We start from the raw sequence: 27978 nt of genomic DNA, 5'->3' as shown, positions 1-27978 counted from the left end.
TCAAGATTGTTGAAAAAAGCAAAAGAAATTTATACATTACTTGAATATTCTGCTGTTACTTCTGGAGTAAAGTTTAGCAAAGGATGACTTGATTGATTTTTAGCTAGACATGCTTCAGCTTTACAAAGAACCACTACTGTATGTCAGCAACCACCTGCTGATTATGTTGATAAGGTTATAAAATTTATTATGCATATTCAAAACATTTGAATCAAAAGTAATTATACATTTAATGATATTATTGGATATGAAGAAACCAAAGTTTGGCTGGATCCGATATTATCTACTGCTTTAGCACCAAAGAGCTCTTGATGGTTCTAGTCTAGTAAAGGGCTTGAGAAATCACAAATAACTATGAAGTTAAGTGGAAAACCTAATGGCTTTAAATATCCCCCATATGTTCTAATAAATTTTAACAGGCCAATGCCTGTGATTGTTAAGAAGTTTCATCACAAACTAGTTTTGTATCAGTTGAAAAAATTGAATGGGTGATAGCTTAAAAAAACATTATTTAAAGACTTAACTAGGATCATCTTTATTTTGTCAATGTTTATTAATATGGAACTCATTTAAGTGGCATTTTAGTTCATCAATAAAAGCAGTTTTACAAAATATGAAAATTGATATGTGGCTTTTATACCAGGAGGCCTTTTTGAGAAAACATTCAAACTTCATATTCAAGAATGCCATATTTTGATTAGTCAAGGAAACTTGTTTTTAACCACAAGTGGAAAAAGAAAGCCATCCACTATCAATTGAATTTATTTACAATCAGTTATAGAAGCGTGAGAGGCAGTTTCTTCACAAAAGTTAATGATTCTCAAGGTAGTGAAATTGTTTTTTAAAGGAACATACCATTAATTAACTACAAGCCAGTAATCTAATTCCCCAATATGAAGATGATGATGTAGAACAGTGGTGCTCAAACTTTTTGATTGGTGGGCCAAATTTTATTTAAATTATAGGTAGCTGGGCTAACCACTTGCCAAGTAGGTAAAACCACTAATTGGTTATGGGTTCTCAGCTTACCAACAGATTAGCTATGTAGAGTTTTCCAAGTTTTTCATGTATATAAATAGAGCCAGTTTTCCATAGAAAGTCCTCTCAGGATACACTTTCCTCTTTGGCTAATTGCCCATGTGTTGCCTTATCCCATTAATCCTTCAATCCTGAACAGGCCTCAAATGTTTTGTATGTTCCATATATACTAAATGTAGGCTTATTTCTATCATTTATAAGTGATGTGTCAAATATGTTTTCAGGCCTGATTTGGCATGGGCGATAGTTGGGCATCGTTGACACAGAGGATTGTTAGGAATCAAATCAAGAGTATCAATGAATACTTAAGTGAAATTGATGTAGAATAAGAATACCAATGTTTGTATACTTAATCAAATTTATCAATAGCAATCATATATTTTGTTAAACATTGAAATAAATGCATTATATTGAATTTTTTTCTTATAATGCACTTTATATTTTTAATGATTAATAGTTTATCAGTTCAAAAGAAAAAGAAATGTTAGTTTGTTGTGAACTGATGAGATTAGACAGTTTTAACATAGATATAATACAGATAATGTTTATATAAACTTTTGATTACATCTTAGTATGTTTGTATCTATTTGCTTATATTTTTAAAATTATGAAGGTAATTTTATCTACATAAAAATGTGATTCATAATAATAATAATGCTTTTTTCTAGCTTCACAAGGAACACAGCATGGTACAGCCACAGTTGTAGTATCATCACAATCATTGTTAGCTGATGATCACATTAGAAGTAAGTACAGGCTTAAGTTATTAAACATTGCTGTTATAATTAAATAAATTTATTAAGTTATTTTGTGAGTTATTGTCAGCGTTAATTTAAATCAATTAAAAGTTATATTGCATCTTTTCGATGAAGCAAATAAGCATAGAAAAAAGATGAGGGTTTTTTTTTCTCCCCTGTTAAACTTCTTTCATTTAATATTTATGATAAGCTATAATTCACATAATTTGAAATAAAAACATATATAAGTGTCAAAAAATTTAAAGATATGTCTAATTGAAGGTTTTTTTTATAGTTTTAGTAATTACATATTTGAAATAAGCTGCAAAAACATTTGTATAAAGTACAGTTTGTATTTTAAAACAATCAAAATACACAAAGATAATCTTATTCCAAAGAAATCAAAACTTTTGATTTGAAAAACCACAATTTTTTTTATTTTTTTTTTTTAAACTCATTGAGTTTTCAGAATTATTTACAAGAAATATTGTAGTTTTTTTTAAAAAAATTCTTATTTTTCTTTGTGAGATAAATTTTGAAGATAGAATAGATTAGCCTGAAAATACCTTAAGGAATTATTAAAACTGATTTCTTTAAAATAAGATTGTTTTTTTAATTGCTTTGAAATAAGAAGTTAATCAAGAGTATTTAAATGAATTATTTTTAATAAATATATAGCAATTTCTCAATATCAAATGATTAAAAATGTTGTTGTATACTATAAAATTGATTTGAGTTATTTATTTTATTATTTTGTTTATAAAAAAAAGTATAGCAATCTATAATTACTTGTCAGCTTACTAGTACTTCAGTTAATTATTTTATAATACAGAACATAATAAAATCTTTTAATCCTGAGTTTTTGAAGTTTTATCTAATATGTTGATTTCCTGCAATATACAATATCAGTTAATAGAATTTGGCAATTTATTGATTTATGATAGCAATTTCCTTTTTAATGATTTTAGTAATATATATTATTTTATATTTGTAAAATTATTAAATTGTACATCAATTTTTTTAATATAAATTTAAAAAATTTGTAAGTACAATATAGTTTTCTGAAAGAATTATCTAGAAATAGAAAAGGATATATCTTGAGACTCTTAATTTAAAAAACCATATTGGAATAATACAGTTTGTGATAAAGGAATTTCGTTTTTCGAAATAAGTCTTGTCAGACTCATAGGACTAATACTGTTCCAAACAGTATTTCTCAAAGGTCTGCAAACAGCAATATTTTCCTTTCATTTTAGGCATTATTAGAGTATTTATACCTGACAACCTCTCTTTTGTGTTTTATATCTTAATGAATACTGTAAATTACTTTTTATAAAAAAAAAGTGATTAAGAAAATAACAGAATAAATTATTGATAAATTAAATGATATCAGCTAATGCATTTAATAAGTTAAAAATATAAAATATCAATAATTAGATTAAATATGTGCTATTTACAATTGAATTTATAAGATTAGTTCATAATTGTCTGTTCTCTGTCAGAGAAATTGTCATTTTGTGATAAGGAATTTTTTTTCTTTGAGATTAGTTCATTTACATTAGACCTCACTGCTTCCTAGGTCATTGTCTTGTTCCTGCTTTTGGTTTGTAAAGAGGCTTGAATTTAAAAATAATTATAATTTCAGAGTCAAAGTGATAAGGTAGATCTTTCAGTAGTACTAAATTAAATTTAGAATGGAATAATACAAAATAATTGCTAGTTAATTATTGATTTTAATTGTTAGTAAATCACTGTCAATTTGTTAATTTTAATTTGTTTTTTAATTATTATAAAAGTAGTTATATCAATAGCTGCTTGTAAATTAAAACTTTTCAAAGATTACTGAAAACTTATACAGTGGTGCCTCATACTTTGAATTTAATTCATTCCGGGAGATTTGAAGTCCAAATCGATTTTTCTCGCTAGAAATAGTGGAAAGTGAATTAATTCATTTCCAGACCTACACAATACTCATTTTGATAGTTAAAACAGCAAATACACATAATTTGAGGTAAAAATAACAACACAATTAAATGCCTTAATAATAAATTAAAACATGAAAACCATAAACAAAATACATCAATACTATATAATAAAATGAGAACTACGTTTATTAATCACACACCATTAACTTCAGCACCTAACATAGATGTAGGATTTAGTAAAAACAGGTGCGAAATTTAACATGTACATGATTTTATTCTTTGTTTAGAAACTTACTTTAAACTCTTTACTTCACATTTTATTTGAATGAAATCAAATTGTAATATCTTCAGATAAAAAGTATATCTATCAGACATATTATGCTTTGAGTTTTGCAAAAGATATAATATACAAATAGTAAAAAGAATTGTAATGTATATGGGAAAGATACCCTTAAATTTTGAACGTGCCAAATGTGGCTTAAAAATTTTGAACTATAGGATACAAAATATATGAGGGTGTCCAAAAGCTGTCAACAAAAAAAATTGCAGGTAGAAGTTAAAAATTGACAAATAACACACAATACAGTATATAACTAAACTCGCCAGAAATAATGTGAAAAAAGCACTAACAACATACAAGTATTACATGAGAGCAAGAGATAACTTTGACATGTAACAGATTGCATTTATGCTTCGTGCACAATTTTTCACTTTGCTTGCTGTTTCACCTTCGAAGCATTGAACTCTGAGGCAAATTTTGGTTGAATTTTGAGTTCAAACTCCGAAGCATTCAAAGTTAGTCATTTGAAGTACGAGATACCATTTACATTTAAAATAAAATTATAGCAATTTATAATGATTTTGAATTGTGTTTTTAGCAGTTCTTTGATATTCCTGTTATAAGTTTTGATTTATCTTGAATCTTTTCGATACTCTGATAACGATGCATATTAGCATTGAAAATATTTAAAAAGAAAGATACTTTGATCTGATCTGTTGTCTTTATTCACACCAAGAGTGCAAATTAAATTATTTTATCTATTGTTTTATCAGAATTTTCTTATTTTATAGTTACATTAATTTTAATCATTTTCAGATTTTCAGTATTTCTTTTGTGTCCATCTATCATTTCAAAAGATATTTTTACATTAATTAATTGATTGATTGATGATAAGGAAATAAAGTAATTTAGCTAGTATTTTTTTCTGTAGTGATAACATATTCTTATAAAATCATTTACAGTTAAAATTTAAATTGTACTTTTAATAAGCATAATCTAATTTTTTTATTGGAGATAAATTTTATTATTTATTTTAGAATTTTATGTATAAATTATAGAATATGCATTTACTATGGGATATTTAATGATATGAAATTTTTAAAATAAAACAACTCCAAATTCTTTAGATGTCAAAAATATGCTTTATTACAGCTCATTCTAATAAAGCAAATTTTTGTCATTATTTTATTTATTTTTATTTATTTATTCAGGAAAATTTTATTTCCAATTGGACTAATAAACTTTTTCGGAATTAAAGAGAAGTCTGATAAAAAGGTTTTAAAATCCAAAACAGTTTTATTCTAAGAACATAGGAAACTTTCATATGCAAAGTTTTGATGTGTATTTGATATCAATTGTGCAATAAATATGAAATTTGTGAGAATTTTTACATTGATATAACATTGTTTAATTTTTTAGTAGATTTTATAAAAATTATTGGATTATACATTTTATATGGAAGTCTAATGATTTTAACATAAGTTTTTTACTGTGTTTTTTGATTGCTGCAAGAAAATTAGTCAGTTTTGCAAAATTTACTAATGCATTTCCTCATATGAAAAATTGTTATTTTGAAAAAATTCATTGAAAGTAAATGAAAGAAATTAAAATTGTAAGTATTCAAAGATTCTTGAATTAAACTAAATACAGGATATTTATTTATACGAATAGAAGTATCTTAAAATAAATTTCTTTATTGCTAAATTTCAAAAATTAATTTAAATCATTGTATTAAAATTATAAAACATTTTAATTTATAACAAGATTTGAAAAAAGGAAACTTTTTAATATTGTAAGTAGCTCTCTTTTTACAGTCTATATTTTTGCAGCAATCATTAACTTGAAATCTGTTTATCACTTTAAATTTAATTGAAATTCATATGAATTATTTTAAATTTATTTTCTGTTAAGTCTGTAGATTAAAATTTTTTTTTTTGTTTTTAATTCCAAATAAAAATTAACCAACACGGTTTAAATAATATGAAGTATAATTTGTGAATGAGATCCAAAAAGCAGGAAATAAACTATAAAATATGAATTATAATCATAATCATAGATTATGAAAATTGATAGTTATTTAGTATCCTTTTTCACATATATATTAATTATAGTTTGTCTTGATACTTTTGATCACAATCGTCTTTACAACTAAAATTTGCAATGAAAATATAGATGATGGTGCTGCTAACTTTGATCTAACAGAAAACAGAGTATTCTACCTTCCTTCATCTGACAACACTTCTAGATCATCCCAGAAACATGCTGTAAATGGGAATTGGGCAGCCAAGGATTCAGAAAGTGAGTGTGATTTTAGAGACTAATGATCTCTAGCTATTACTAATTAAATATTAACTAACTAAGAATTCAGATTAAGAATAAAATTAACTAACACCACAGTGCAATGGTTGAATGATGTAAGATTTTTTTGAAAACACTACTATTGAATATTTTTTAAAATCAAATACAGAATATTCTGAAATAATTACTATTTCTGTCATTAAATTTCAAATATAGATGGAAATAGTAAACAGGAAAGAGTAAAAATATGATACAACTGTTTATCACAGTTTTTTTATAGATTTTGTGGCTGAGAGAAGACTTTGAATTGTCTTTTATGGTATTTGAAGCTTTGAAAATGCCCTCTTCTGAAAAGAAAAACCAGTACAGAAGAAATTATAGAATTTTTATGTAAATAAAATATGTTTCAACTTTACATATAGTAAATAATTTTTTGTAAAATTTTGATTTACATGGGAAAAAATAAATTCATATATAATAAATGAGTTGGAGAAATGTAATATTTCTTTAAATGAAAATAAAAGAACTTTTATTGAAAAATTTTTGATATTTTTCACAATTATGATAACTCCGTATTCACATTGTTATTAGACGTATAAAAAAAGATTACTTATTCGGGTATTTTGGGTCACGACGACGATAACTTCCAATAAAAGTTCTTTATTATGTTAAAAGTACATTTATCCATTTCATTTAATATATAATTCTAACCAATTTGTCATTTATTGAAATTTAAGCTACTTTACTTTGTAATTAATATAAGGTATTTTAATTTTATAAATTGAAAAGTTATTATTGTCAAATGTGTGACTCAGTTTTATAAATTGATATCAAAATTCAATAGTAGAAGTTTACTATTGAATTTGAATGTTGCAAGTTTATATTATTAAAAAATAATCTATGGACATTCGATGTTAGCATTGAGGTTCTATAAGAATTTGTATTTTTTTTTCATAAATTTCTAATATATTATTAATAAAAAGAAAAATTTTTTTATTTTTCAGAACTGAAAGAGAAAATTTTTTCCTTTATATTGCAATTATCATTTGTAATGAATTCTAAAAAGTTATTTTTAGATTATCTGTAAATTTTTAAAATCTTTACTAAGTTTAATATATATATATTATAGAAGAGCAAGATTTTCTATATATTTCTGAATGTGGGATGAATTTCGCTTTTGGATGTGAGATCTTTCAATTGTTGAATGCTGTATAGAATTATCTTGCTGATGCCAACTAAAGACTAATTTTTATATTTAAATTTATTCTTGATATGTATTTTTTCTTTTAATTCTTTCCAGATTTACATTTTCAGAAGAAACTTTATAAATTGAAAATATTTGTAATTTAATACATAACTAGAAATATAAAATGCAATTTTTCAACTCTCAATTTATGAAAATTTTAAGTTTTCGTAAAATGAGAAGTTATTTAGAATACTTTTATCATTTCAAATTGTTTGTTTGCGATAGATATAAAACAGTTTGCAATAAATAAAAATATGATATAATTCCATATGTATATTAAATTACAGTTTAGAAAAACCTTCTGTAAGACATATCTTAAATTTTTATAAATTTAAACATTTTATATTTATATATATAAACTAATTTAATTTTGGAATTGAATGTTTCAACTTACAACCATTGTAAATTGATACTATTTTTTATTATTCTTATACTATAAATTTTGAAATTTAAATTAAATAAAAGTATAAAGAAATTTTTTTCTACAGTTAAGGACCTGAAATCTGACATCCAATAGTCCATGGATTCCATAAATTGAGAATATTTTTTTATTCAGTTTAATATGAAATTCTATATTTGATTAAATTAAATTATGAAATAACATAATTTTAATTTTCATTATTTGTAATTTCCCTTGTGATTGGGGATTTCAGCTCCCTCACTGTATAATTGCTTAGATAGTAAATTAAAATTTTGAAATTATTATTTTACAATATAAATTGAAAAACATTAAAATTATAAAAGAAATCATTTTCTATTATTATAATCTGTAATTTTAGTAGAAAGAAAGTAAAAATAACTATTAAAGAAGTTACTTTTCTGCAATAATAATTAAATTTCATTTTCAAAATGAGAATTTAAGTTATATTAAATAAAATGAAATATTTTATTTAATTTATGTATGTTGTAAAACTCGGTAATGCTGTGAATGGGTAATGCACACAAACTGGGGTTTCTAAGATGATTTTATGATATAATCCTTGCTACCATGCGTGTGAGATTAGCAGGATTTTGTCTTGGAATAAAACATAAAATTTAGATCAATTAACCAATCAGTTGTTTCTCTAAAATCATGTTCCTTGTTTACAGTTCATTTTCATACTACATTCATTAATTTTCATGGAAATGTTAAATTACACAATTGGCAAATAAAAATTCCAATTGTACTAAAAAAAAATTGAATTCTTCCAAATACTAAAGGATTATCTCATCCTGCATAGACATCCTGTAATTAGTTCAGTATAATGTCTATTAAAATAAATTTATTTACTTTAACAGAGATATTATATGTATATTGGATTTAATCTTTAAATTATTTTAAAACCTTTACTTTATAAAATGTCTTTGCTTTAAAAAAATTTTATTTGAAAAAAGAATAAAGCAAATCTCTAGGGGGTAATTCCAGTCTTGGCTTTTCCCTATGGGTGCCCTTTTGTTATGATGTATCTTAGAAAGTTGTTCTTGCTACCAGAAGACATGAAAACATGATCATTGCAGAGATTTAAGCTTAGCATATTGTAATGGCATTTGGAATTGCATACAGCATCACTATTACTGCAGCTAAGTTTGTTTGTTACACATTTTCTTATATAAAATTACTTTGTTTGCTTGTCCTTCACTATTTAATTATCAGAAAACAATTTGACGTAACAAAATTTCTTAATAGACATCACTAATATTTCACTAAAAAACTACTTAACATCACTAATTTTAAACAGTTTTTTTTTTTTGTAAACATCTAATGTATTGTTGCTGTACTATTATGTAAACGTGCCTTGCTTGTTTCCAACTTGATAAATCATTAAAGTCAAACCATTGAACCATTGCCAGATCAGGTTGGGCTATATTACTGCTGATATTAATAATTAAATGAATATTTATTAATTAATTTAGATGATTCTGGAAGAAAAGAATTGGCCTGGAGTGGGACTCAAACCTGCAATTGTCACTTTTTTCCCATAGCTTTCTAAATTAATTAATAAATATTAATTTAATCAAAAGTTTTAATAGGAAATTAAATATTTCTGTTTCTGAAATACAAAATCCATAATTTCTGTTATCAGTTTTCATGAAACAACATAGCTCATCTGTGTTAAAAACATCAGTACAAGGTTTCTCTAACAGATTAATTGGATTTTAATCATTTATTTAATGTTTTGACTATGTTGTTATTAGTTCATAAACAAGAAATTTTTGTAATTCTAACTGATCTGAAAAATCTCGTAGGAATAAATAAATATTTGTAATAAATTTAATTGCAGTTCCATTTTTTTAAAAATATTTATAGATTATCATCAAGTACAGATATAGATGTGTTAATTGAATAATCTCACTGAAGACATAATTATGGTTATAATCTATTATGTACTGTACATATCTCTGTAAAAATGAATTTTATACATTACATAAAACTCTTAGTATGGCAAGAAGACATTTTTAATTTTAATAAACTAAGTATAATGAACAATAAGAAAAATTAAATATTCTTTCCTAAAATATAAAAACTAGATTTTTATTAAAATTTAATGTTTGCTGTATCTTCCATATCATACATTAAAATACAATTTTATAAATGGAGGACTATAAAATATTATTTTTCATTTAATTTCATAATTTATATCTACATGATTGAGTAGGATTCATCAAATATGAAGTTAAAATGCATTTCAGTAATATAAATGTATAAAAAACTTTCTTCATGACTGTTAAATCTAGTGGAAGTTTCCAGTATGGATGGGTTTTTGTCCTTCATTCAGATTTAAATCTCAAATTTTCTACATAAATATTTCATATAGAGTAAAATCTCTAATCTGAAGGGACTAAAAAGTGGCTAGAGTGAGTTATGAAGCACTCTATATGCTGAGGTATATGATATATAAAGTTGCTTGTATCTGAACTAGAGATTCAATTCTATAGTATATTTAAGTCCACAATATTTATTTGAATCATTATTAGAACAATATATGAGACTAATAATCATTTATATCTTAAATTCATGATGCTTATTTATTATAAAATTATCTCTGTGCTCACTGTATTTATTCAAAAATTAAATTTTGCATAATATACTGTGTCAAATATTCTAAATATCCGACGAGTTTTTCACTAAACTGGCAACCTGCTCGCAAACAAAGGATGTAATAAAATGGTTTTAATATAGTTGGATAAAGAAGCCAATAACAAAGTTCATTTCCAACTGAAGAGAGGGAAAAACCCAATATGTACATATTGGAATTTAAAGTTACTAAAAAAATAAAGAGAAAAATACCAAGTCAAGATTTCTAAGAAAATGTGGTGTGATAATTCCAAAAATAATAGTCAAAAATACATAGATATATAAGAATAAAATAGTTCATTTCATTTGAAGTGAATTATCTGATGACTTATGTAGCTGTATTAAAGGTATTTTATCAGGCAGTGCACTGAAAAGATCTGTGAAATTTAATAGGTGAGTCTTCACCTGCTGAAACTCTAGTTCAACTTAGACAACATTGAGATTTGTGAAATTTTGTTTGATTTTAGGAGTAGAAAACTAAGTTACTTTATAAATTTGATTTGCTGGGACCAATGATCTAGTTAAATTCTTGAGAGAAGGTATTTAAGATTAGAGGTTTTACTGTAAAATGTGTGTATGTTGTGTGAATAAATTTTTAAAAAGCTTTGTATGTTCTAGATTTTTTTCTGAATAGATCAATTGGATTCCAATTAGGTATTTTAATGAGTTTAAATTTGGTTGTACTAAAACTGTGTTTATAAATCAACCATTCTTGCAGTTCCACTTAACCTGAAGTTAATTGTACAATAAAAACAGTCGTATCTAAACTTTCTGAGGAAATCCCTAGCTATGCTATTGTTACAATTATGGCAATTTGAAAAGCATTGAATACTTTCTTGTTGCACAGTTTATTATTGAAATAACTTAGAAATTTGAAGTAATAGTTCATTTTATTCCAGGCTTACACAAATTTGCCATTATTGTAATAATATAAAGGATATTTACTTTTTTATTCTAGACTATTACATGTCATACTTTTATGCAGACGAAAAACTGTATTATTTATAAATATTTGATACCTAGATTATAGATGATAAATAGTTAGGGAATATTTTATTATGCTCTGCAACTTCCACTTTTTCTACTGCTATTGGAAAACATATTTAGGACATCATATCATTATTGTTGAACAGACTTTTCTTACTGCTGGTTGAAGGCAAGCACCATGTTTGTATTTAAAATATCAAGAAAAAAATTAATGACCCATATAAAGGGTGTCTTATCAAGACTGCCTAAACTCTGCAATCTAAAAAGGAGAGAAAAAAGGCTTTATATTGTTCCTTATGGAAAAATCTGTTTCGGTTGTAGAACAAATCAGTTTTCAAACAATTTGTAGGAATGAATGAAGTTCAAATACTGAGGTTTTACTGTATAAATATTTGTCTTTTTAATCAGTAAAAGAAATATAACAGATGTGTGTTGAGACAAACATGAAGACAGTTAATATTGCAGCAAAGTCATAATGCACTTTGCAAAAATTGTTTGTTTTAAACGTCAACATGCATGCCCTTTACCTTTCTTTTCCACCTTTTCTACTACCTTCTTAAAACATGGAAAAAGTGGATCGGATAAAGCCAGTAGATTGTCATCTTCAGCATTTAGTGGCATTCTCAAATAGGTCACTGGATCTAGTGGAGGATTATCAAACACATTGATGAAAAAGGTAGTTGTTGTTAGGTATTATCAAACATGCCCTTAGATTTAGGAAAAATCAGACTATGATATCATTGCATACTGTTTCATAATTTTGAGTGATGACATAGCATGCTAGAGATTTCCGTTTTAAGCTGCTATATATAAAAGGGTGGTCAAACCTTGTCTTGATAGGAGCCAAACACTGCCTATCGTAAGTAAATGAAAGCTGCATTTTCTATTGAAATGATAATTTGGAGGACTGTATCATCTATTTAAAATATTTTAACTATATATAATATAGTTATCACTGTTCTACAGTAAATATCACTCTTTCTTTGCTGGTATTTTATGACTGACTGAATAGGTAAACAATTGTTTAACTCCTTTGACTTTTTGGGACCTGCAATAAGGGTCTAGAAGAGCCACAGTTTGGCTATCATTGATGTATATAATAACAGAATGACATTTTTTAATATCAATAGTGAAAGTATCAGTATATGACTTTTCTTTATAGAACTGTGCTTCACAGTTTTGGAATTACTGTATTAAGGTATAATTTTCCATATTTAATAAAGTCCAAACAATTGCTCGAGACAAAAATATAAAATTATTCAGTTGATTATCTCTAGTTCATTCTTGTTTAGATGTCAATAAGCATTAAAAAATTGTTTAAATTTAATTTAAATGGAAATGATCATTATATCATACACAAAATGCTCTTTTATAGGTTACCAATCCATTCAAAATAGAGCTGTAAATGTAGTATTTAAGCTTCAGTCACCACCAGCTGGTCAAGGCAATAGTAAGTTTTTATCATTATTATTAAATTATAAAATTTCGAAAATAAAAAATAGTTTTTAAAATAATTATACAACTACTTTTCATAAGTTTGTTGTGTTGTGATCTCAATGATCAAATTTGAAAATTAATAATAAATTATGAACCCATTTCATTTTAAAATATGAAAGAGCAATGTTAAACAGTATATTGGGTAGTTTGGAAAGTAATTTCATTTTTTACTACCGGAGGGATTAGTTGTATTTTTACCTGTCAACTTCATTTTAAACTGTGTTGTCATTATATATTTTGACAGATGACATTTTAAGGCTTATTTGTAAGAAATTTTAATTCTGTGCAATTGTTTCCCCCCATCAAATATGGAAAATCAAAAGCAGCATTTTTGGCATATTTTGCTTTTTTATTACCAAAAAGGTAAAAATGCTGTTCAAACGAAAAAAATTATGTGACATGTATGGAAATGTGTTGACAGAATGACAATAATGTGATTAGGTAAAGTTTGGCACATTCATCTGAGGTGATTTCACTCCACTTTCTTCATATTAAAGCAATTAATCTAAATGCATTGTTTGGTTTTACCTTCTCTAATTGTGTCTTCTTCATTTTCCAAATGTTTTCTATTGGCAATAAATTGGATGGATTTAGAGCTACTGTAGAAAAATTTTCCTATGTTTCAACCATTTTAGCACAAGCTTAGCCATCTGTGCAGGTGTATTATTCTGTCGATAAATTTATTTATCATCAAGATATAGAGACTTTTTGAAATTCTAAGTATATCACTATAGACATCAGCAGTAACAGTGTTTTTCAGAATACAAAGCTCGCCAACTCCATTGGTGATATGCACTCCCAGACCATGACCTTAGATGGAAACTTCATTGATTTTCTAACACATTCAAGTTTAATTCCTCAATAAATATGCATTTTTGTCACTCCAGATCGCAGATTTCCAGTCATCTGTTGACCACTGAAAATGTTCTTTTGCCCATTACACATACTTTTTTTTGTTTAGAAGTGGCTTTTTATTAGGAACTCATGACCTGTAGCCTAATTCTGCCAGTCTTCATCATTTGGTTGTAATAAATACATTTTTAGCAATGTTGCTAGACTATTTTCGAGCTAAACTTGATGCCAGGACAAATTTTTTGCTATGTAAAATTGACTTAAGTAAAACAATATCATGAGAAACAGTAATTTTGGATCGACCAGAACATTTTATTTGGGTTTTAATGGCTTCTCTATCCTCCTCTCTAATTTGTTTTAAGCATTTACTTATTACATATTCTGATCATCTTAAAATCTTAGCAATTTCCTTTTGTGTGTGTGCTTCTTTCTAAAGTGTGTCAATATGAACTTTTTTTGCATGAGTTAATTGCCTTCCAGATCCCATTTTCACATACAGAAGTGATAACAAATGCTTTAAAGTCAAATGCCATATGCTCTAGAACAGTGGTCCTCAACCGTTCTCACCTCACGGACCACTAAACTTACAATTTTGAATCCCGTGGACCACTATCAGAATTTTTTTAAACGATACAAAATCTGTAGAATAATGATCATAAACGTTCAATTTTACTGTATTAATATGAAACTTGCTTTTTAATTTTAACAAATTAATAGAAGTCTAAAGTTCATTGCTGCTTGTTTGAAATAAGTTTATGGATTCTTAGCACTTTTCCATGAAGGATGACAATCGCACTCACAATATTGTTTATTGTTCATTGTTTATTGATAACAATCACTTTGTATTTGGTTTATATTCAAATAAAAAACTCCCAATGAGTGAAAAAAAGCAACTAAGCGTTTTGCGTTTCTTTCGTAATACTTCGCATAACCTTCAGTCGATCAATGTCCAAATTTCTCCACAGACCACCGGTTGCTGACCGCTGCTCTCGAGCATTCTACTAATTCAAATGTATCCTGTTGCATACATTTTTATGCAGATTTCAAACTTTTGAAGTGGATTTTGTAACTTTCCAAACAAATGTGTTATAATTGAATAAATATTATTTCATGTTAAATTATTAAGGTATTGACCTTCATTATATTACTTACTATTTATTGCTCTGTCATATTTTAAAATGAAATGTATTCATAATTTGTTATTAACTTTCAAATGTGTTCATTGAAATGTAATTACATGACAAACTTATGAAAAAATAGTTGTATATAAATTTCAGTTTTAAAAATGATTAAGAATTATGTATGCTACCTACATATAAATACAAGGTGTTTGAAAGGTCTCTTCTCAGTGAGTATTGTAGGTTATACTGGAAAAAAAGGCACTATGCATATGCAAACAATACGTTAAACTGCCTGTAAGCAGTTGTAGAAAAATGGAGTAAACACAATGCTGTGGGGGTATACAAATATTGCTCAAAACTAATCAATGAGTGAAAGAGGACAACCACAACCTACAGTATCTACTATGAAGAGAGTTTTTGAAGATCCTGTATTGTTAAAGACCCTTATATAATTTGTTAGTAGTAACTAGATCACACCTACAACTACACACTAATATACTGTATGTTAATGCTTACCTTATTCAAGTCTTTTGGTTTTACAAGTAATGGTATATTAATTTCGAATTTGATTTGTATAAAGTTCATTTTATCCAAGCCACAAGCAGATAAAACTGACATTGTCCAAAAACAGATGGATAGAGCAGGAACAAAACTTAAAATTTGGACTTTACCAACCGTATTTTGGACAAAGTGAGGAAAAATTTAGAGTTTTACATCATTTGAATAATTTACAATGCTTTTAATGCAGGTTAAATGGATAAAGAAGGAATTTTGTTTTTAAATTAACTAGATTTATTGTTTCTCTAGTGCATAAAAAGAATGTGAATGAAAGTGTTGCTTAGTTATTTCACCAAAATATCACCAGATTTAACTTTAAAGTAAAAAAGTATTACTTTAATTTACAGAATACAAATATGTATATAGATCTTAATTGATATCAATTGGGGATTAATCATAGTAATAAATGCAATTTAAAGAAAAGATAAAAGATTCTCTGAAACTTCTAACATTTTTTATAGCGTTTAGCTTCAAATATTGATTTGTTTGAAAAGTTCATAGCAATCTTTAAGAGAAATAAAAGAAACTGTTTTAAAACTAAAAGTATACTTTATTCCATTACGTATGCGCCGTTGTTTTTAATGGCTTGTTGCCATCTATGGGGCTTCACAAAACCCTCTTCATAGAACTTTCCAGTTTTTCCTCTGAAAAACTGTTCCATGTGGTTTTTGTAAACTTCCAAAGTATCAAAGTTTTTATTATGAAGGGAATTCTGCAGAGAATGGAACAAATGGTAGTCAGATGGGGGCAAGGTTGGGTGAGTATGGGGGGGATAAAACATCTCAGCCTAGTTCCAATAATTTTTAGCATGTTCGTAAAGACATGTACAGTCTGGCACTATCTTGATGAAACACGATGCCTTTTCTGTTGGCCAGTTCCAGACGTTTTTCTTAAATTGACATATTCAGTTTATCCAATTGGGAACATCATTCTTTTCTGTGGATCATCATCATCTTCAACAAAGCTTATATGCTGTGCTTATACTGAATACTTATCAGAATCAATTGTTTGATTCTGTGGAAGCAGCTTATAGTACAGGATTCCTTTTCAATCCCACCAGACATGAGCATGACCTTCTTTGGATGAAGACCAGCCTTTGGAGTTTTTAATGGTGGTTCATTTTTCTTACCCCATGATTGTTTTCAGCTGATGTTATAAATGATTCACTTTTCGTCACCTATCACTAAACACTTCAGAAAAGGGTCATTTTCATTTCGTCTTTCAAGAGAATCACAAATGGAGATGCAATCCAGTAAGCTCTTCTCTGTTAAATCGTGAGGTATCCAAATGTCGTAACAATTCACGTATCCAAGGATCTTTAGATGTTGAAATACAGTACTGTTTGATGACTTCACTATATCTGCAGTCTCGAATTGTGTAATGAGGGTTTTCATCCAATAAACCTGGTCCAATTTTACCAAATCCAATTTTACCTGGTCCTCTTCAATAACGGAAGGTCTTCCTGAGCGGGGAGCATCTTCAAGGCTGAAATTACCCACTTTAAATTTAGCAAACCATTTTCAAACAGTTGATTCTGCTAATTTTTCAATATTTGGTGCCATATTTGTCGTCGTCAATCTTAAATTGCCACGTTCCACTATTGACAGTCTGTTTCTTTTCTTTGTTAGTAAATTGCTGACTATGCTAAATCCTCTTTTGGCTAAATATAGTGATGGGAATGCAATGAAAAACTTTTTTGATCCAGCCCATTAAGCTGGATATAATACTGAAATTTGTCTTTGAAGTCAAAATTCTTGATACCCATTTTTTACTTTCAATTTTAACTCCTCATTTGTTGACGATTCTATCAACTTCTCCTGCAGTGATAATTCTGCTGTTTGTAGGTTTGAGAAAGGTTCTAGTACCTAATCTGGAATGATCATGTTAAGGACATCCTGAAATCTATTTGCAAAATCATCTTTAAGTGCTTCCAAATGCCGGCAAAATACCAGAATGTCGTCGTCATTTGTTTCCACAGAGGAAACATTCGGATTCTGTTAGAATTGTCTTCGATGCAAATTTTGTTTGTACAAGGCAAGTTTTGAATGAACACAGAAATAGTTGCCTTTTCTTTGATCAAATTCAAATCATCTCCTTGCAGCTGTAGATTCATTTCATTAAATTTATTATATAAATCAGTTAAATAAACGATATCATTCTTAAATTTCAATAAATCTCTTAATGAATCATCATTGTTTTCAAAAAACATTATAACTAAGTCAAAGAGGTCATAAAATCTTTTTAGACGGGCATCCTTTGATAGCCAACGAACTTGTGTGTGCAATAGTAAATGATCAAAATCTTCATTGTTTTCATCATAAAGTTTTTGAAACAATCTATCATTGAAAGCATTGCTTCTGATCTTGGTAACTGCTGTAATTATATACTGTAGTGAGCAATGAAGGCAATCACTAAGGTTTTTTGCAGCCAAATGTCTGTGAATTACACAATGCATGGTGACTACATTTAGTACCGCCTTATTACTGGTATTATTTTATATAATAATAAAAAGAAGTAAGGTGTTTGGGCTCAAATTTCACAACAGATGCGAGAAATATGGCAATATTTTGAAGAAAATTATCAGTCAGTTGTGAAATTTAACCCATAAACTTTCAAATTTTTGTATATAGAAAATATGTTTAAATTTACAGCTTGCAAAATTTTTGAATTTTGAAAAAAGAGCTTTAGTATAAAACAGTTTAATCAATAAAATTACTTGATTTAAAAGGGGAAAATGATGAAAATAATTTTAATGTTTCCAGATATTTTTTTATCTTATTTTAGTTGTTCATATAGCATTAGTTAAAAAATTTTATTAATTACTAATATAGTCATATTATTATTATTATTATTATAAATGTATTCATTTATGACTGTCTTTTTAAAATTGTAAGATTATAATTATTATAATTTTTATTTTTACAGCATCTCAAGGTATGCAAAATGGTTTAACAAGTGGGCATACAGCTACGACGACTGCATCAGGTTCTCTCATTTCTACATCACAAAATATTCCAATTACAGTCACACCCGATTTTCCTCTTACTGACAGTTGCAATAATAATAACTGGAATGGTGCTTCTACAGCGACAGGAACTTGTAGCATGGGTAGTACTACGGGCAGTGATTTAGACTCTTCAAAGCAATCATCAAACTTTGCATGGAATTCTCGTTCTGTTAAACTGTTAATAACCTTATTTGGTGAGCACAAAATTGACTTTTATGATAGTAATAAAAAGAAAAAAAAGGTGTGTGGGCTCAAATTTCACAACAGATGCGAGAAAAAGGTTATCCTGTTACTGCCGATGCTTGTGACACAAAATGGAGAAACATGCTAAAAACATTTAGGAAAACATCTGAGCACAATAAACAGGCTGGGAAAAAAGTTAGGAAAAGTCCATTCTACGACGAGATGATGGAAGCACTTCGCAATACACCAGGTGCAGAATCTTCCGGTGTACTCGACACGAACAGATTAAAGACGCGTCCAGATGAAACAGAATCTGAGCAGCAGAGACCAAAAAAGAAAAGAACTAATGAACTCATTACTTGGTTAGATACTAAGAAGAAAGAACAACAAAAACAAGAAAAGGAAAAAATGCAAATTTTAATGCAAATGCATAAAGAAAAAATGGAACTCATGAGTGCCTTAATTCAAGTGTTAAAAGATAAAAAGGAAAGTCAGTAACATTGTGAATAATGTATCTGTGTGTAGTTGAATGTGTTTGTACAAAGTTATACAAGTTGCAGAATTTCATACGGACTCTTCTCGAAAGAAAACATCATTCATTTCGCCAAATGAAATGATTAAATTTATTTTGTAGGATACTGCTGGTGCTGTAAATACTATTAATAGACAAATTATCGTCATATTATGCACATCATAAGTTGCCCTCCAGAACTTGTCCATCCACTGAACTATTATTCATCATTGTCATCACGCGTAGAATAATGAGGAATGCATGTTTAAAATCTTAAGTTGATAACAGTGAAAATTTGCATATTGTGTTTGTAGCAGTTTGCTTAAAATAACTTCTCACAGATGCACATGTAATCAGGTGTTTGAGTGCATATCAAAGCACAGAATGTTTTAAATTTATTTTAGTTATCAATTTATAAGATAAACATGGTTTTTATTAATGGCTGCTTTGAATTCTCATAATGTGAAATACTCTTTTGTAAATAGGTTCATTGCATTCAATTCATATACCATTAAAAGATGAAGAAAATGGAGTGTTATCTGCATCTATAAGGATGCAGTAATGACAAAGCAGATGTAAATAAAATTTTGCAGAAGATTTTATTTGTTGATTTATTAAATTAATATTATCACTTAAATAAATTTACATTATTCTTAATTTAAAATAGTATATGGAAAAAGAAAATTCCAATTTTAATGAGTATAATTTGAGTTGAGAACATTTTGTATTTATAAAGAACATCACTTAAACAGAATAGAAATACTGTGTTTTGTTTTCAAAACCATTTGTCAAGGCTGGATCCTTCTGTTTCTTGCTACCATGTGAAGTTCATTATAATCTAGTACTATAAACAGTAAATACTTGCTTTTGTGCTATAAAATCTCCATACATAAATAAATATTGATGATAATCTCTTATTTCTTTCCATAACAGAATGATCAATTTAAGATTTCTTATTACTTTCTTTTAATATCTTTCCCAAGTCTTACACTTGCCAACACTTAAGAAAATGCCTCTGAAATATTTAACAAACACTAATAATAGCGAGGTTGAGGCCGGAGTTTTAAACGCAAAAACGTGTATGTCGGACATTCAGTGCTGCCTTTCCTATAAGCCTAGAAGTTTGACAATGGTGTTTGGAAAGTCAGTGGAATCATGCTCGACATTCCAAATGCCATTGTCAAACTTCTAGGCTTACAGGAAAGCAGCGCTGAATGTCCGACGTACATGTTTTTGCGTTTAAAACTTTGGCCTCAACCTTGCTAATAAATTTAAATATATAATATGACAAGAATTTAGTGTAAATGAAATTCGTTATCATAAACCTTTTCTAGACTTAAATTCATTAACTAACTACTATAATCAGCCTCTCTTGAAGTGAAATAATTCTATTATTTGAATTGGGAGACAAGATTTTGAGTGTGTCAAAATAATTTGAAGTTTTTCCTGCATATGAACCATTTCCTCATAATTTGTAAAATTTTTGTCATGTGTTCTTAAAATTTTTATGCTTTATTTTTACTCGTTATCTATAATTTTCATATATTTATTATATATAACAGTTAATGTTATATTTTTTATATTGACACAACCACCTTATGTATCCGAGAACTAATATTTATTATCCTACTAACGTTTTCTACCTGCTCCACAGGTCATCCTTGGGTTTTTTGAAATATTTGGAACATTTCTTTGTATTGGTTTCAGTTCAAACGTTGTATGAAACAAAATTCAAATTTCTGTATCTGTTTAAACAATTCATTTAAATATAAATATATAAAAGATAAATAGAAAATAAATAAATACGTGGATCCAAGTAAATTAAAATAACAAAATAAAATATATCAACACAATAAATCTAATTATATGGACCGATTGTGTGCTGTATAACATATTATACTGGGTTATGATTAATCACTACTTCCATGCTGTTGGTAAATTTGTGGTGTCTTTATAGTTCAAACATTTGCCTGTACTGCTGGATCTATATATTTCAAATTTTTCCAAAGTCATTGCTAAAGATGGTGAGCGCACCTGTCTAATAATCCTAGCTTCATTCCAATCAATCACCGAACCTTCAGTTTGAGCTACTTTGGATAGTGCTGTATTGTAGTGCCCTTTACTTATATCATACACATGTTCCTTAAGCCTTTTACTCAAATTCCTGGTGGTGACACCAATATGTTCTTTATTTAGCCCTAGTTTATCATTTTTGTATGGTATTTGTACACTCCAGACTGCTCCTCCTCCTTTATCCTGTCCTTGTCATTTCTAAGTAGACTATAAATCGTGGGAGCCTGTTTATATATTAATCTTGTATTCTTGTAGTTGGCTACTTCCTTCATGATATTGGACATTCCTCTACTATATGTGAATTTGTTGAACTTCTGCATTAACGTCATTCTTGTTGCTGTCTGCTGCTCTGCTTGCATTGCCAAATCCGAGTGCTTGAAACCACAGTGACCAAAGCAGTTTTGAATCATCTTGCTGCTCATCTTCTACCAACTGTCACTTAGGAACTGGATTGCTTGTAAAATGTTGACCTTTGAGCTTACTTTGATGGTGGTTGAAGATGACATTAGTAGATCTTCAATTGCTTGGAGAATAAAATTTACCAGTTGTCCACAGTACAGCATCTTTAAGTTCTTTATGATCCCATGTCCATTGGCTGAATCAAGGAAGTGGTCTGGGAGGCAAAAATTCAATCTGGATGTTTTTCAGGCAATCCAAATGAGGATGTGCAGCACAGTTGCCCAACAGCAAGACGACTTTTCTTGAGCTTCACCCTAGCTCTCAATCCCATGTTTTGAGCCATTCGTTAAAATGCTCAGAAGTCATCCATGCATTTTTGTTTGAACGGTAAACTACTGGCAAGGTGTCCATTTGAAGACCTTTAAAACATTGGGGCTTTGCACTTTTCACAGTGACCAACAGCTTCTGTTTGTTGCCAACGACAAGTTCAAGCAACACAACAGTTATGAGATCCATTGCTTTCTTGGAACCAGATAAAGCAATGTGTTTGTAGCACAACGAGCCATCTGGCATAGCACAATAATAACATCTACTCTAGAGTTGTAGATGTCATGTGGAAAAAACTTCTCCAGAAGTTCTGGCAATTTGGTGTTTTACCATTCATCTGCACTTGCGGCATCGGACTTTCCTTCTCACCATAGCTTTCTTAAATTTGATTTCATGCCTCAATTTCCATTGAGACAACCAACCTTGAAATCATGGTGATTCAGCTTCTTAGCAAAGACCTCTGCTGACATTTGAGCATTGGATCACTGATATGAACACCTTTCTCAGTTACAGCAGCAAACCAGTGATTGAGAGCATTGTTGACTTCTGGATTCTTGTTCTCACATTTGTTTCCAGATTGTTTCTTGGCTTCCTTTTAGGATGTCCATTCTTCTCAAAGTTTGTCTTCTTGCTTTATCATGCATGAGATTGTGTTTCAGGACACACCCGTCATCTCTGCCAGTTGCTGGTGCTAGGTGTTCCCTTCTGATTTCATCTAGCAGATCAATTTTCTTAGCAAGCGTCAATTCTGTCCATGGCATCTTAAACTGAACACTGGAGAACCAAAGGGCAAGTGCTCCGTCTGCCCTCCAGACAGTTAATGGCCACAAAGACAAAAGTTGGGTGAGGACATGAGGTAGGGTATGAAGAATTTTTGAGAATTTCTGTCTCATCAGTTTGTATGGCAGCAGTACATACCTTGTTCAATCATGTAGTCTGTATGAGTGGTTGAGCCAATTTGACACGATTAAGTGAGAAATGGGAAGACAAGATCTGCACTCTGCCTTCTTGTGTTTCTTAATCATGATTGACAGCTGATAAAGGAAATTGGACTGAGGTTGCATATGGAAATGCTAAAAATATCAAAATTCGTGTCTCTTGTTTAGTTTTCCAAGAAAAATACTATGCCAACAGATGTGGCATGTTCTACTAACCGACTGTATATTAATTCTATGTTAAATAAGGTCACCAAATGTAAGCTTTAGTTGGAAATATTTGTAGTGACCTACTGGAATCATATTAAATGGTGTATAACAAGTATTAGGAGCAATGTTCAATTTGTTTACCACCCTGGGAATGGTTCTTGCTTTGTGTACCATTTTGGAGAACTTTTTCAGGTTTAAAAAGGCAACTTGTACGCCAGCTTATACGGCTGTATAATTTAGACAGAATAAATCAAAGTGATAGTGTATTATTATCTGTTGATGATTTTAATAATTAATTAATTAAATTGTAGAAATGTTTAGGTAAGAATAAATATTTCAATGGAATTTACCTATAACTTTCACATGTTAAGGAAGAGTACACCACTAATATATTTGTTCAGCATGTGACAACTAAACCCAAACTTCTTTCAAGTTATTTTTTCCAGCTATTAAGATTGATTGATTATTTAGTCATAAAAAATTGACATCAAATTTATTAATTATGATTGTTCATAAATTTAATTTGATTCTAACAAATACAGCCAACCTGACAATTCAAATATCAATTCAACTTCCGCATTCCTTTTTTATGGCTATTAAGGCTAAATAAATAAATTAATTAACAAGAGATAGTAGACTAACCATCATTCTCCTGCCAAATTATTTATCAATAGCTCAATAAAGGAGTGTGGTGGTTCATATATTTAATATGATTCAGTGTAGAATATTATGTAACTTCATAAACAGACTACATTTATACAGTATAATAGGAATTTGCATGAATATTATTATTGCAACTCTGAAGTTAAATAGATGTTTTATTTTTATTCTTCATTTATTTTCTATGATGAAAATCTCATTTTTTCTAAGTCTTTTATTGATTTATGTATCAAGTTATAAAACTATTACTAAGAAATAATTTTCAATAATTATATGTATTATTAAAATTTTTATTTCAACTATGAATTAATGAAGAAATTATAAATGAATAAAGATTTGATATATTTGTTAATAACTGAAAAAAAAATGTAGTTAATGTTTATTATATAAATATCTTTGGTGTGTTAAATTAATAAAAATGTAACTTAATTATTGGAAATATTAAGTTATTTTCCAATTATTCAAAGTTGACAAATTTCAGATGATTTTGAATCAATGGAATGAATTTTTTGATGTTTGGAAGGACAGTTTTTTGCCCCTGATGACGATACTTTGAAGTTCAAAAGTATTTGGTACCGCACGTAAGAATTATTTCAGTTTAATATTGGTAAAATTGCAGTTCTGAATGAGGTAGATGGGACATTATCAGAGCTGTAGACCATGCTCCAGAAGTAGAAGTAAAAAAGTTTTTGCAAGATATAACTCCCAAAATCAGTTCCTCTGGAATTTTGAAAACCTCAAAAATGAGGTAAAATTCAAAACTATTTCTCAAAATATTGCTAAAAATAAACTGTTTTCTACTTTACTAGAGAAGGCTAAAACAGAGAGACAGACTAAAACCTTTCACAGTGTTGTATACGATAGAGAACCAACTAACGAAGGCTAAAAGCTCATAAAACACGAGTAATGCCATTTGCTGACTACTTCTGGAGCACAGTGAGAGTCACTAACTGTCCAATAAGCATATCACATGTTTAACAAGCAAGCTGATTTTGGAAGGGACTATATCTCACAAAAAGTGACGTATAAACCATTGGTTCCTTTCATTTTTTTTCTCCTACGGGTGCAGTCAATAGCTCTGATAAGGTCCCAACTGCTCATTCGGAGCTACAATTTACCCATTTTTCATTAAAATATAATTTTAAATGTTTAATATTGGAAATATTACTTTACTTACAATTTTTCCAAAATAAAAATCCTATAACAAATAATTTTAAAATTTCAATAGCTATTTAATTTTTTGAAATTTGAATTAATTAAGAATTACAGGTATTTTTTATTTTTAACTTCTAATTAAAATTTTTTTATAATTTAGAAAAAGAAAATACAAAATAATTAAATTTGGGGTGTAATTCTTTAATAATAAGTAGACATAAAGTAATCAAGAAAATGTTTAAACTTTTCCTAGCATTTTCACATTGCAAAGTAGAATGAAAGGAATTATGGTTTGATCTGAATATTTCTGATTATTTTGAGTAAGTTGGTTTGAGAGAAGAATCAGATAGAAAAAATTATATAAAATCGAAGCCTAACAAAATATTTGATAGCTCATATTTATTTAAAGGAGTTCTGACTTGGAACTCCTTTAAATAAATACAAGCCTTTTTCTTCTTTTTTTTCAGAATTAAGCTGTGGTTTTTCTCCGTTAATACAAAAAGAGAAGGGAATAAATACAGAAACAATTTCATACAGATATTTTTACTTGTTTTATGGTTGATCTTACAGGTTAAAATTTGTAGTCAGTGCATGTGTGACGTGAAAATAATTGTATTATATACATTTATATACAGTGGAACCTCTGTATACGTCTGCTTTGGAATACGTCCTGTTTGGACGAAACAAATTTTGCTCGGTATACGACTTAATTCAATTACTGTATATGCACCATCTATGAACAAGTAGCACTATTGGTGTACTAGACCAGACTAGACGTTCGCAGTGCCACAGTCTATAACTTTGTTCAATTTCTTCTAATTTTAATTTGTAAGTAAAATTTTATTGTTTTTATTAATCATGAATTGCAAAAAGGCAAATGAAAAGCAACAGAAAACTAAAAAAATGACTAGAATCACAATGGAACTGAAAAAAGAGATTGTTGAGAAATACGAAGGTGGCACGGGTGTTCGAGATTTAACTGTTGCATACCGTATTCCGAGAACGACGACATCGACAATCGTGAAAAATAAAGACATTGTTAAATCTGCTAACGTTGCAAAAGGGGTTAAATCAATTTCTAAACAGATTATAAGTATTAAGGAGAGTTTGATTTGATTTGATTTTGATTTAATGATTTAAATAATATAATACAATATACTGTAATAACTTTAAAAATCTATAATAAAATTTATTTTTTTATTAATGTGCTCAAACAGTGTTTAAATTATTTTATAACCCCATTAATATACCATATCAAGAGGGTTTTTTTTACATGAGAACGGATTAATCATTTTTACATTACTTCTATGGGAACGGTTGGTTTGGTATACGTCCTATTCGGTATAAGTCCAAACGTCAGGAACAGATTAAGGTCATATACCGAGGTTCCACTGTAATATAATATAATACAATATTTATTCTTTGCCTAAGGACTATTATTTCTTTCATTTGTTTATATTATTTAGTTATAATACCAACACATCAATTACTCTTAGATAAAAAGAGGCTGACCTATAGCACACATGCCTAAAGTGGCACATTTGGAGAAATAATCTAACACGTAACATGTAATTTGGGTTTTTTACCTACCTTTTTTCAGACATTCTTTTGGTTCATTACCCGATATCTTTTTTTCAATCAGCTTCTTTATATTTATTCTAATCAAGTCATATTTGCTGAATTTCTTTAAATATTATTTGAGGTCTAAAACTTTGGCATGCATAAATATTTTTAAATATACTGTAATTATGCTTACTATATGGCATGCAGACTCAAAAAGGTTTGCCATATAGAGGAGCCACTGCCAACCAGCAAACAGGTTAAGGAAGCCAAGAGTCACAAAAGTATGGGAACCATTGAAACAGTATTCACTTACAGTTTAGCTTGGATAATTAGGGTTCTACTGTATTTCAAATTTTGACTTTTGATTTAACTTATACAAGTGTATTATTAAGAATCTACATAAATCAGGATTTTATTTCATTGAAGTGTTTGATGTTCTATCTTCTGTTGTTTTTGTTGTAAAAATCTTCACATTAGTGTTTCTGATATATATATATACTTTTTTACTTTGTGTCCTGTGGGCACTAACAGGACCATTTTATCACAGTCATTGTTTGCATGGGCATAGCCAGGAAGGAACATGGGTGGGCACGGCCCCTCCCCAGTCTCACGGACCTGGTGCCCCTCTCCAGAAAATTACATCGTGGGCCCCCCAGTTAACCTGGTGCCCCTCCCCAGAAAATTACGGCCTCTACTAGGCCCCCCATAACAAAACCCTGGCTACACCAATGATTGTTTGTGGTTCCAGGCTCAGAGTGAGGTGGCCGAGCAGTGAGGGATGGGGATCAACATATCTGGGATGAACTATTACTAGAAAAATTTATAGTTCTTTTAAACCTGCCCACATTTGTTCCCAGATCTTGTAGTGTGATCAAAAAGACTGGGTTAAGGTAGCAGCCTATCTTTGGGGTGCCCCTAATACAAAAACATTGATAAAGAAGTAGGGTGCCATAAAAAAAATTACAATGTAGAATTACTGTGATTTATATACTTTTAGTAATATACACTAGAAGTGTTTTGGTGGTGCTCAGCACCATTTCTGAAAATCACTGCCTTAACCACTTGGCCATCCATCTGTCCTACTGTTTCTGATTACAGAAGTAAGTGTAAAATCATAACACAACACAACACATTGATTAATGATTAATTAGCTTTAAATTGTAACAAACAAAATTAAAACTGCATTTTTTGTACTTTAGTTATGTAGTAATGGCTTATTACATTGATTGTATAATCACTGTAATCAGTTGTATTTTTTTTTTACCTTAATAATTATGAATGAAATGAAATGTTTTTTTATTTATTTCATATAACCAATTAATATTTGATTTCTAATGCTGTATAAATTTTTATGAACAACA

General features: G+C 28.6%; 1 pseudogene; it reads left to right on the top strand.

Moving 5' to 3' along the window:
- Window positions 1–19892, top strand: part of LOC136980970 (uncharacterized) — a 29493-nt pseudogene extending 9601 nt beyond the window's left edge.
- Window positions 19893–27978: the final 8086 nt, after the last annotated feature.

This window comes from Centruroides vittatus, unplaced genomic scaffold (assembly GCF_030686945.1).
Source record: "Centruroides vittatus isolate TY-2023 unplaced genomic scaffold, ASM3068694v2 contig_738, whole genome shotgun sequence".
Classification (NCBI taxonomy): Eukaryota; Metazoa; Arthropoda; class Arachnida; order Scorpiones; family Buthidae; genus Centruroides; species Centruroides vittatus.
This window is presented reverse-complemented; position numbering and strand designations above follow the sequence as displayed.